The sequence below is a fragment of the Biomphalaria glabrata genome, chromosome 2, assembly GCF_947242115.1.
Source record: "Biomphalaria glabrata chromosome 2, xgBioGlab47.1, whole genome shotgun sequence".
In the NCBI taxonomy this organism is placed as follows: Eukaryota; Metazoa; Mollusca; class Gastropoda; family Planorbidae; genus Biomphalaria; species Biomphalaria glabrata.
The window spans coordinates 33,075,369-33,089,166 of NC_074712.1; positions in this window are offsets into that span (position 1 = coordinate 33,075,369).

The window sequence follows — 13,798 nt, forward strand, 5'->3', positions numbered from 1 at the left end:
TCATACACAGCAATACCAGTCAATCTGTGTTGGCTCCTCCATCATACACAGCAATACCAGTCAATCTGTGTTCACCCCTCCATCATACACAGCAATACCATTTAATCTGTGTTCCCCTCCCCCATCATACACAGCAATACCAGTCAGTCTGTGTTCCCCTTCTCCATCATACACAGCAATACCAGTCAATCTGTGTTCACTCCTCCATCATACACAGCAATACCAGTCAATCTGTGTTCCCCTCCCCCATCATACACAGCAATACCAGTCAGTCTGTGTTCAGCTCTCCATCATACACAGCAATACCAGTCAGTCTGTGTTCCCCTCCCCGATCATACACAGCAATACCAGTCAGTCTGTGTTCCCCTCCCCCATCATACACAGCAATACCAGTCATTCTGTGTTCACTCCCCCATCAAAGACATCTAGTAAAATCATTGTGCAGCATGTTATCCACTGATTATTCTGAATTTTAATTTATTTGTCTATATCTAGAAAGACCAACAATCTCTTTACAAATATTTTTACATAGTGGGTCAAAAGTTAATGTAAAAGGAAACACAAAAGAGTTTGAAGGAGTGAAGAGAAAATTAAAAGTTAACTTACATTTTTTTGTTTCGTACATTTTTGGTTTCGTAAAATTTTGATGTTTTGTTGATAGATCTAAGTACTTTTTTTGTATATGTTTATTTAGAGTTTAAGTCATATCTATTGCCTTTTATATTATTTTTTTTATCAATTGTGGAATACTAAAATGTCTTGCAATATTAGTTGTTATTCCCAATCTTTTTAACGCAATATATTAAAAACAAAGTCTTTTAAAAATCTTTAATTTATTTAGGTCCTCCTCTCTTTTAGTCTTGTTGAATTCTTGAATTAGAAACTGATTGAATATTAATAGGAACAAAGTTTGCTGAATGAAACTGAACAAAAATTACTGCCTCGTGATGTGGTAAGGGGTTTGGTCACAATGGCCCTGAGTTCAAACCCTGTCTCTGCCACCCTAGAGGAATTTTCTTCTTTTCTGTAACTTATAAAGCAATATTTGTGTGTGCATAAATTTAAAAAAAAATAAGTAGAAGAATCGTTACATTTAAGATTGGGCTTCTTTTAACCTTCTTATGTGCTGAGACACATGGGCTTCTTTTAACCTTATTATGTGCTGAGACGCCAAGAAGGGCTTCTTTTAACCTTCTTATGTGCTGAGACACATGGGCTTCTCTTGACCTTCTTATGTGCTGAGAGGCTCAGAAGGGCTTCTTTTAACCTTCTTATGTGCTGAGAGGCTCAGAAGGTCTTCTTTTAACCTTCTTATGTGCTGAGAGTCTCATAAAGGGCTTCTTTTAACCTTCTTATGTGCTGAGACGCCAAGAAGGGCTTCTTTAAACCTTCTTATGTGCTGAGAGGCTCAGAAGGGCTTCTTTTAACCTTCTTATGTGCTGAGAGTCTCATAAAGGGCTTCTTTTAACCTTCTTATGTGCTGAGAGGCTCAGAAGGGCTTCTTTTAACCTTCTTATGTGCTGAGAGGCTCAGAAGGGCTTCTTTTAACCTTCTTATGTGTTGAGAGGCTCAGAAGGGATTCTTTTAACCTTCTTATATGCTGAGACACATGGGCTTCTTTTAACCTTCTTATGTGCTGAGACACATGGGCTTCTTTTAACCTTCTTATGTGCTGAGACACATGGGCTTCTTATGTGCTGAGAGGCTCAGAAGGGCTTCTTTTAACCTTTTTATGTGCTGAGACTCCAAGAAGAGCTTCTTTTAAGCTTCTTATGTGCTGACAGTCTCATAAAGAGCTTCTTTTAACCTAATGTTCTGGGACACGCAAGAGAATCATATTTTGATTTTTGTTACACTTTCTGTTTCTGCTGCCTCTCAAAATGTATTTTTGTTTGTACATCCTTTCTCAAAAGTACAGAAGAGTTTGTGTCGTCTGCTGTTATACACACAGAAACATTTGATGGGTTTTATAGAATAGGACTTTCAACAATTAAGGAACAGACGTGGAGACTAAAGCAAGAGTCACATTCATCCAGTTCCAGATGTTACGATTTGATTTTATTCCAGTGGCAAGTGTTATATAGATATCAGGTCCTTAGTCAGACACTGGTGTGGTAACATCAGCCTTTGCCCTGGTTTCAGTTGCAGAAGTGAAAAAAAGAACCAATGGCTTGATTTAGCAAACATTACCCAAAGTGCCTTCTAGCTTTAAAAAACAACAACACTTGGCAACAGAATTTGTAACGATCTGTAAGCGATGATAGGAGAGAACAAATGAATACATCTTGCTTGAGAACAAGTCAATATCAATGGGATTCTTGGGGTAAAAAACAATAAAACATTAGCATAACATTAGTTAATTCTACTTACCAACTCCAAATGATGCAAACATAAATATTAACCCAAGAGATCAACAGAAACTGCATTGTTAAAATTGATACACACAAGGTCACGTCTGCTGAGTTGTCACTACATGTGTTTGTTTTAAATTGAATTAGAACTGGCTCTAAAACAATCCATGTGTTTTCAGGTTGTAGTAGTCCAAGAAAAGGTTTCTAACATCAACTTGCAACTAGTTCATTGTGAACAAATAGTGAAACTGAAAAACAGATTCATTTGGTCAGACAGAAGTAATGGTTAAATCAATCATCAGACTTAAATATATATATATATCCTATAGACGTAGGCCTATCTACATCGGTATATGGACTTAAGGAGTCAGCCAGCACTTAAGCAAACACTTTTCAGAACTATTGAAATATTTTCAAGCTATAAAACATTTCATTTATCATTTTCTTCCAGAAAGGAAAAAGGGGGGGGGGGGTTTGATAGCTTTCTATTAAAGGTATCAAAGGAAAAAAAACGGACATATGCACATATGCATATGTTCTTTCATTATTTAAAATCGAAGGTAATCTATATGTGATCGATACTTCATCGTTTTCGATATTTTTTTTTGTTTTTGTTTTGCAGAGTTAACTCTTGCGACAAATGTAGTTTGTAATAGAAATCGACTTTATTCTTCAGTCTTCTTTTTTTTTTTTTTTTTGTCTACGTCGTCTTCTTCTATGTTTTAGTGTAGCCCCCCCCCCCCCCCCCCGGCTACTCTTGAGAAAAGTTCCTAAGTATTATATGATCGAAAAAGTCTCCATTCAGTTCATTATTCATCGCTACTACTAATGACTGCATTAGTCTCACACAATGCCATAATGAACATCACATTAGCTGTACTAAGCTTCCTGAGTCGCCCAATCTGAACAAATTGCAGTTTGGCGTGCGTCTAGCACATCATGTGTCGCTCTGGGAACTCATTATTTTGTGGAATCAAAAAATTAATCAGGGACAAAAGATCAATCTAGGTCATTTATTTGGCGGTTTTTGAACTGATAATGGATAGCCCTAAAGACTAGACAGATTTTTTTTTTACCTTTTATTTATATACCTGTACTCATGTCTTATAAAAGTGATATGTATAATTACAAAACGAGGCTTATTTGTGAGTTTTGGTTTTTAAAAATACATTGTTAATTGTAGTTGCTTATTTGCACATTCTTTTATTTAGTATTAACAAATTAATAGTCAATACTAGTGCTGTACAATACAGGTACCGTAATAATTTCATAATCACCTTCACCTATCCCTTAGTCTGTTGAACTGATTGGAGCACCACACATGATTTGTCGACCGTCTTTCTCCATTCCTCTCTGTCTTTTGTCATGGATAGAATCTCATTCAATGACAGGCCCGTCCAGTCTTTTAGTTGTCCTCCTTTCGGTTTCTCTATCTTTTTTTTCCCGCCTGGCACTGATCCCTGAAGGAAGGTCTTTGTGACCTCTGAGGACCTTGGCTATACAGTTTCAGGTTGAGTTGTTTTGTATCTTTTTGATTGTGATTAGCAGAGTATCGTGATCTACAAATCATTCATGTATCCAATTTTCGTTTGTTTGAAAAAACTTACATAAAATAACTTAATAAATGACTTTAAATCTCCATTAATATACAAATGAAGACAATCAATAGAAGGAGAATTTTTTTTTTAAACAAGAAATTCAAAATCAGTTTGAAACAATATTTTCTAGATCTATTTATTTGAGCTTTTCGAACATAATATATTACAAAGCTTATTCCGGTATAACTCACTCTGTCTGTCTGTCGAACAAGGGAAAGAAATTGTAATTGACCTAAGTGGTGGTATAATATGAATTAGTCCCCTTTATAGGTTGTGATCTGAGTCTTAGTGAACACGAACCTGAAAATAGGACGCGACTATAGAAACAACAAGATAACTTACAATCTTCCATGTTCATAAGCTTTCCACTAGCAGAGTGGTTACCATGTTGGCTTGAAAAGGCTATAGAGCCTTCGAGTTTAGGCTGTTCCCCCTTTTTTAAAACTTTTATAAATGCTTGTTTTTATTTTATACTTTCATTTATGTTCGTCAAGGAAACAAACACATTAATTTTATTTTTCATGTTAAATTGTGAAATTTTCTAAAAATCGAATGCGCATTGTTTCAAATGGAAGTACATAGACAACCTAAATCATATGGACTTTCGTCTAACAACCAGACTAGATATGAATCTCGCAAGATGTGTGGTTTTGCTATTTTCACAATTCTAAATCCACAAGAATTAGTCGTCAACACTCCGAATGTCACAGTGGGCAGTCAGACTTAACCTAAAGCCGCAGTCCAATCAGGATCGTTCCACACAACGCCACACCTATGTAGTTGTTTTGTGTGTGTGTGTGTAGGTGTTTTTCACATTGCTCTTGACGATTGCGAATCTTGGACTTTTCAACAGCATAATTAGAATCGGGGACCCATCAAGGAGTGGACAGGCCAGTCAATGAAAAAGATTCTAATCCTGGCAAAAGATATAAAAGAATGGTGAGAGAAGGTCGACAGATCATTGGTGGTACCCCAACGTTTCAACAGATTCATGGACAGATGAAAGGGGTCAAGGTCAACGTGTCCATCTTGTGTCACTATTTCGTTCTGTTGTTTTTCTTTCCAGTTTAATCTCGTCAGCCATTATGTAACATCCTAGCAGGGCCGGCCTTAGATAATTGGAGGCCATAGGCGAATGGAATTTGGTGCCCCCCAAAAAGAAATAGAAAAATAAAAAGCGAAAACAGAAAAACACAACTAAAACTTACGCAATTGATTAAAAACCTAGTGTACTCCTAATTGAGGACAAGTTTTGCTATTTCTTCCCACCAATCGGAGGCCCTAGGCGGCTGCCTAGTTTGATTATGTCTAAGGCCGGCCCTGCTCCTAGTGATGCTGTAAGTTGTCAGTTACATATATATATTTCTTTCTTTTATTTACTCAATGAAAGTAGATAAAAAAAAAAAAGGAAATAGAAAGCAGTTCAAAGAAATTTAGTCGAGTTTTAAAAAAATAAAGACAACGAACTAGAGATTCTGATTTATTTTCTTTTTAGATCATTTTGTTATGAATGGCTAGATTGACCATTCAGTTATGTGCCACATAATTTCCTTTGTTTGAGATATAAGAAAATTTAAAAAATCATGTGACATGCACATCAAGGGAAAAAATTGTAGAGGTTAAATACTTTTTTGTTTCACATAAGTACAAAATAACAGTTTCAATTATAGACCTATAATATATATATAAAGGTGTGTGGGTTCAATCTTTGCGTGAAAATTTAATGATACGATATTTGTCTAAAAAGTATTAACCTAGGGAAGAATTCCGAAGAGACGTGACTCTCGACAACTATGCGGGCCTTTCGGGGTACTATAGTTTTACCCTGCACAAAACAGGAAAACACAAAACGTTGACTAACATTGACTGTGTTACATTCCTATAGAAAGAACAGTAGAAACAGCAGGATCGATTATTGTTAAGACTAAACGGGCCCAACTCGTTGGGAACAGATTTAATCTGACATTACTAGAGAGTTTGGTTTCAAGTCTTGTTCTCATGGAAGTGAAGCTGTGTAGTCATTTATAACCTAAGTCTGTCTGTCTGTCTGTCTGTCTGTCTGTCTGTCTGTCTGTCTGTCTGTCTGTCTATCTATCTATCTATCTATCTATCTATCTATCTATCTATCTATCTATCTATCTATCTATCTATCTATCTATCTATCTATCTATCTATCTATCTATTAATCTATCTTTCTGTCTGTCTGTCTTTAATAAATACGTTTACACAATTTTGGTTATATTTTTCTTTCTTTCTTGTAAATGAGAATGACTAGAGGTGCTAAGGCTGACATTTATAAGTTGTGACCTCAGCCAGACTTCTGTGCCATGTATTGGATTCTGATTATTGCCTCTATAATAGCTCTATCCCCTGCTCTCCACCCTGAAACCACCTGCCTCATGGTACAGACACAGAGTTGTTCATAATAGTTTGTACTGGCGAATTTCTTTAAGTTGACAACGTTTATTTTTCACGAAAATTGTGTATGGAAGACTGAAAGTATAGAGGAAAATAGGCTTACAAGTAAAAACCTTACTACCGAACGTATACAAAAGGAATTTTATTCCTTGGCCCATCTAACACCTCTGACAAGCCTTTCTAAGTCCTTCATCCTGTCTCAATCATCTCACAGTAATCCATAGGAGGCCAAAAACGAAACAAAAAAAAAAAGTAACGTGTACAAACTTTTTACCAGACAGACAGACAGAGTGAGTTGATATTAGCTTTGTAAAAAAAGAAATGCAATGACGTCCGTAGCATGAAATAACCCTACATCAAAACTAACGATCTAAAAGGTCACAATGACGTCCGTAGCATGAAATAACCCTACATCAAAACTAACGATCTAAAAGGTCACAATGACGTCCGTAGCATGAAATAACCGCTACATCAAAACTAACGATCTAAAAGGTCACAATGACGTCCGTAGCATGAAATAACCCTACATCAAAACTAACGATCTAAAAGGTCACAATGACGTCCGTAGCATGAAATAACCCTACATCAAAACTAACGATCTAAAAGGTCACAATGACGTCCGTAGCATAAAATAACCCTACATCAAAACTAACGATCTAAAAGGTCACAATGACGTCCGTAGCATGAAATAACCCTACATCAAAACTAACGATCTAAAAGGTCACAATGACGCCCGTAGCATGAAATAACCGCTACATCAAAACTAACGATCTAAAAGGTCACAATGACGTCCGTAGCATGAAATAACCGCTAGATCAAAACTAACGATCTAAAAGGTCACTGAAAAAGTAATGATAGATGGGGAGTTGTCACGTCCATCACTTCGGCTAAACTGGAGACTGAGATGGGGAGTTGTCAGGTCCATCACTTCGGCTAAACTGGAGACTGAGATGGGGAATTGTCAGGTCCATCACTTCGGCTAAACTGGAGACTGAGATGGGGAGTTGTCAGGTCCATCACTTCGGCTAAACTGGAGACTGAGATGGGGAATTGTCAGGTCCATCACTTCGGCTAAACTGGAGACTGAGATGGGGAGTTGTAAGGTCCATCACTTCGGCTAAACTGGAGACTGAGATGGGAGAATTGAATTACAAACAGGGCTCGACCGTGAGAAGGGGGTAGGGCTGGACCATGCTAATACTGTTTTCAGTTTATACCCACAGACATACAATGACTTGCGAGCGCATACTTTGAAATGCGCACTAATGCCTTATTTATTATAATTTATGAGGATATTATATTTTTTGCTATTTATTTCCAATAAAATGAAGGTGTGGTGGCTAAGTGATGAAGCGCGTGGCTTCCAAACCAAAGGATCTCGGGTTCGAATCTCGATGAAGGCTGGAATTTGGAATTTGGAAAATTTTAGGACTCCCATATCTTATCTTATCTTATATAATACAGACGTTACTTCAAAAAAGAAGATGATTACGTCCTACGCGTCATGCATTCAGTCATGCATATTAACCAATGACTTATATTCTGCCAAGTCACCGGTTTTCCTGGCCAGCTCAGACCCTTGAGTCCATCAAACTCTAAATGGGTACCTGACAGTTGGGGCAAGCAAAGGCGGTTAGACGTTGTGATGGACACATGACACCCTTGCAAACCGTTGGTAATAGAAACAGATCGTTTGCTATATAGATCGCAAGGTCATTTTTTTTTAAAGTAACATTTTAGTTCTTCAAGTGGAGCTTGTAAATTTAGAAACTTGGTAAAGATTAGATTCTTTGTCACTAAAGCCCTATTGGATGTCTCGTTTCCCATTGGGCATAAAATGTTAACTAGCTCAATGCCATCGTTTAACGAGAGTGATATGGGGCCAGTACAATGATTGACAGCCAAAATATTTCGCCGCTGATATCAGAACCAGATTCAGAACTGAGGGAACCCGGTGACATCCTTAGAGACTAATAGCAACTTCAGTCCGTCGACAAGGATTTGAATCCGGATCATCAGAATAACATTTAACCTAATATTGCCATTGAGTGTGTGCCAGTAGAATCATTAGTGGATCCAGAACTTTGGAGTGGTGGGGGGGGGGGCGATTTTTGTCCAAACCCTAACCATAACGCCCAGTAAACCGTAACCCTTAGCAGAAACGCGCGTACAGCATATATATAGGGGGTCTTTATAGGGGGCCCCGACGCCAATAGCGTTTTCTTGCATTCTTCACAGCAGAAACGCATTCTCCTGACATCTACAGTTCATTATTCATCCTATTGAAAAGGACTTTTTGAAAATGTTTTACTTGAAAAATATTCTAATGTGAATTTTCAGGCCCTTACTACATTGCAGAGTGGGGAGGGCAGTAGAAGATATGCCCCCCCCCACCTCACCGAATCGGCTAAGATACCAGAAGTGTAGTGATATAATATAAAAATTATATCTTAATTCAACTAATTTTGTTCACAAACTATTATTTCTTAATAAACGTAGGACCGCCCCCCCCCCACTCAAAGGGTTTAGGTGGGAAGGGCAGTAGATGTATTCGCCCCCCCCCCATCCCACCCAATCAGCTAACAGGGAAACGACATAATATTAAGATCGGTTAAAATATCAATAACAAGTTTTAATTATAAGATATTTAATTGATTATGTTGACAAGTAGTGATTTCTACAAATAAATTGGACCGCCCCCCCCCCTCGAAAGTATATGGTGAGGGGTAGGGATTGATTGATCGCCCCTACCGCCCCCATGGATCAGCCAGTGAGTGGAGTATTGGTTTCTTGCGGAGCTAAAAGCAAGCTAAAAAAGCGAGCATCAAATTGTATACTAATTAACACATTATTTAACATTTTTAGCGGCTCCCGTAAGGGGAAAAAGCCGCTATTAGGTTTGTCTGTCCGTCTGTCCGTCTGTCACACTCAGATCTCGAAAACTAGAAGAGTTATGAAAAATATTATTTCATCATTAAATCCGGCTTGAAAAGTTTAGGTGCAACGGCTACTTTTGGTTTTCTAAAAGCAAACCGTTTAATTTATAAAATTAATTATGCAAGCGATTTTTTCATAAAAATACACCAATTCTAAAACAATTACGTAAATGTAAGGGAGGCAATGTTACAATATGCTAACAAAGATGGACAATTTCTGTGTATTTTCAGTATCACTAAGTCAAATATATTTTAAAAATGTACAGGAAATGTTTACAACAAATACAAATAATAGTTAAAGACGTTTTTTCTGGTCAACTAGCTGCTAAAATTAAAAGAAAACATTTCTGTTTGTTTATAAAGGCTAATAATGCACTTTGTATGTAAATATCACGCACATTTTTTTTAATGGACTTTTTATGCAGCGATTTTCGTGCAGTAGCGTAACGTCGCAACATGATCAGGTGCTAAACCAATTCCTTAAACTTTTTTTAAAAATCAGATTTTATTTATTTTTTGTTTAGTGCCCCCATCCGAATAAAAGAAGCTTATTTTTGTGCGTTTTGTCTGTTGGTCGGTCTGTCCGTCACGATTAGATTTAAAAAACTAGAACTCTAAAAGCTATTGAAAATCTGATTTACACTTTAATGTTCCTCCCATAACATCTCAATAGTTTTAAGTATCTAAAATTGATTGTTCCGGATTTTTTTGTGCAAAACTAATCAACGCCAACAAATGTTTGTTTGCTCTTCTAACTTATATTACATTCAATTTCCATGCTTAAACGTTGCAAAAACACATTATCAATAATATGTTGTTCCGTTTTTTATGTAAATAGCATATTAATGCTAAATCATAATCTCTATACTGACTTATATTTCATTAAGTGTAAAAATGTTCCGGATATTGTTTTATAAAACATGAATTATGCCTAATGATTGTTTGAAATCGCATAAGGCTTTTAAAAAAAGTAATTTACTAGAATTGATTACTGAAAATTACTTTTTAGACATTTAATTTTTGTGTAAAACATAACATAGAAGTTTTGTAATCGATAAAGAAAGTTCCGGATTTTGTTTCTTACAAATCGTCGCCAGAAATTTCCGAATTTATTTAAAAATCTACTAACGCCAAATAATTGTTTGAACTCCCTCTTCTAATTAATAAACAAATAATCTTCTCATTTACGAAATAATGTTTTTACGGATTTTTATGAAAAATATTTTAACTCACTACTCTCTTACAGTACATTTAACTTTCTACCTAAAACATTAAAGAATCTAATTATCGTTAATATTATGTTCCGATTTTTAAGGAAAACAGAATCCAAACACCAAAGTAAGGTATGAAAATCTCTCCACGTGGCTGTAGTACATCTAATTTTTATACGAGACCATCCAAAAAATTTAATTAACGGTATTACATTTATCTGAAATTCTCTTTTTCTTTTACTATTTATACAAACATCCGGAACAATCTATTATATAAACTTTTCAATTGTGTTCATACCTAAAAATTATTGCGATGTTTTGAAACGTAAAATAAAGGTTAATCAATTTTTAATAACTTTTAGTTGTTTTTTTATATCACGATAACGGACAGACCGACTGACAGACAAAACGCAAAAACAATGTGGCTTTGATCCTTTTTAAATAATATCTATTAGAACTCAGTGCACCAATGTCTATGAACCCTCGTTAAATATCTCGTGTAAATAAAGACATTTTTTTTATGGTACCGATACTAGCCTATTGTGAGGTAATGGAATTTTTTTTTTTTTGACGTCATATGAATGGACTCTTTAAATGTAATGTTAAAAGAACGCACTCGGTGCACCAATGTCTATTAACCCTCGAAAAAATTGCTTGTATTAATGAAAACATATTTTAGTCTAGCTAGGCCTTGTGACGTAGTGTTTTTTTTCCTTTGACGTCATATGGAATGAATTCTTTAAATGAAATGCTTAAAGAACGCACTCGGTGCACCAAAGTCTATGAACACTCGATAAATGGCTCGTAATGATGAAGGCGATTTTTAGTCTAGCTAGGCCGTGTGACGTAGTGTTTTTTTTTCCTTTGACGTCATATGGAATTAATTCTTCAAATGAAATGAAAAAAGAACTCGGTATAGTAATGTTTATTAAGCCTCGTTATGTGACTCGCGTTTAAAAAAGGAATGATATCTTGATTTAGATCTAATCTAGATTTTTTAAACTAGATCTAGATTTTTATTACAGTATATCTAGATCTGGATTTATATTCTAATTAAAATTATTTTAGAGTCTAGATCTAGAATTTCTAGATCTAGTTTAGACTAAAATAGACTAGATTAAGATGTAGAATTTCAATTTCTAAACTTAAAGTGTAAAAAAAAAGTGTAGATTTTCATTTCCAAACGTTTTGATCAATATTGTAATGTTTTAATATACTAAAACTAATCTACTATTTTTTTATTAAATTTAAATTTAAATTTACGGCAAATGAATCTTTGAAACATTATTACTTTTGACCATCGGATGGCTGCCTGGTCGTGCGGTTTGCGCGCTGGACTGTCGTTCAGATTTATGGATGGCCCAGGGTTCAAACCCTGCCCGCTCCCATCCACCGTCGTCCTGCGGGAGTTTTGGACTAGGAAGTAATTATCTTCAACTCTGAAGGAACATCCGAAACGTGTAAAACATTTTACATCAAAATTAAATCACCTCTTGAATATTATTTGCGAATATGCAGATCCGACAGGGATCCGACTTCGACGGGGGCCGCCTCTGAGTTTGTGTAACACAAACTCTCTTTGTAATCTTGTTTTATTTAAAAAATATTTTTCAGAGTTTTCATAAAAATATACATTCTGTCCTTTTTAAACATTTCTTGACGTTTGCTATATGATAAATACTTTTTTTTAAATATAGTTTTAAAAAAGTTGCGTCTCTAGTTTATATCTTCTTGAAGAGTGACCATCTATTGTATTGAAGAGTGGCCATCTATTGTATCGAAGAGTGACCATCTATTGTATTGAAGAGTGAACATCTATTGTATTGAAGAGGGACCATCTATTGTATTGAAGAGTGACCATGTATTATATTGAAGGGTGAACATCTATTGTATTGAAGAGTGACCATCTATTGTATTGAAGAGCACTGGCGGATCCAGAACTTTTGAGTGGAGGGGGGCGATTTTTTTCCAAACCCTAACCCTAATGCCCAGTAAACCCTAACCCTATGCATAAACGTGCGTATATATATATATATATATATATATATATATATATATATATATATATATATATATATATATATATAATTATATATATATATGAGAATTTTAAAAAAAGCAGCATTTCTCAACCTTTGGTGAAAAACAAAACAACTGGGGCATCGCTATAAGGTTTTCAAGTGGGGTTCGGGGCGAAGCCCCGACGCCAAAAGCGTTTTCTTGCTTTTTTCACTGCAGAAAAGTATTCTCCTGACATTTACAGCTCATTATTCATCAATGGAGTTCAGGGCGAAGCCCCACCGCCAAAAGAGTTTTCTTGTATACTTCACAGGAGAAACGCATTCTCCTGATATCTACAACTCATTATTTATCAATGGAGTTCGGGGCGAAACCCCGACGCCAAAAGCGTTTTCTTGCTTTTTTCACTGCAGAAAAGTATTCTCCTGACATTTACAGCTCATTATTGATCAATGGAGTTCGGGGCGAAGCCCCGCCGCCAAAAGCGTTTTCTTGCATTCTTCACTATAGAAACGCATTCTCCTGATATCTACAACTCATTATTTATCAATGGAGTTCGGGGCGAAGCCCCGACGCCAAAACAGTTTTCTTGCTTTTTTCACTGCAGAAAAGTATTCTCCTGACATATACAGCTCATTATTCATCAATGGAGTTCAGGGCGAAGCCCCACCGCCAAAAGAGTTTTCTTGTATACTTCACAGGAGAAACGTATTCTCCTGACCTAAAACTCATTATTCATACTATTAAAAAAGGACCTTTTGAATAATGTTGTACTTGAAAAATATTCCAATATGAATTTATAGGCCTTTAATACATTGCAAAAAATCCGATTTGTTCCTTGAAAAGATAAGATACCCCACATATTTAGATTTTGGCTTTGAGGATCTCCGCCGAAAAAAAAATATTCGATAAATAATATTCAATAAAATCAAAGTATAAATTGTGAGTTATAGTCCCAAATTTATTTAACTAGAAAAATATCAGATTGAGTAAAGGTTAGAAAAAGGCGACTATGAAAAAATGATTTGGGTTTAGAACTCATCTCATTCATTTGAGTTTAGAACTCATCTCAATCGTGACTCTTATACTGAAAAATTTCGTTTGAATTCTAATTTTTTATTTTTTTTTCTTAAAATAGTTATGATAAATTCATGTGAAATTACACAAACTCTGTCTGGAAATGGGAGGAGCGGTAGAGTGAAAATGATTAATCCTCGCTCCTTTAATAGTTTCTGCTAAAGATTGCATTTGGCATTAAAGAATAG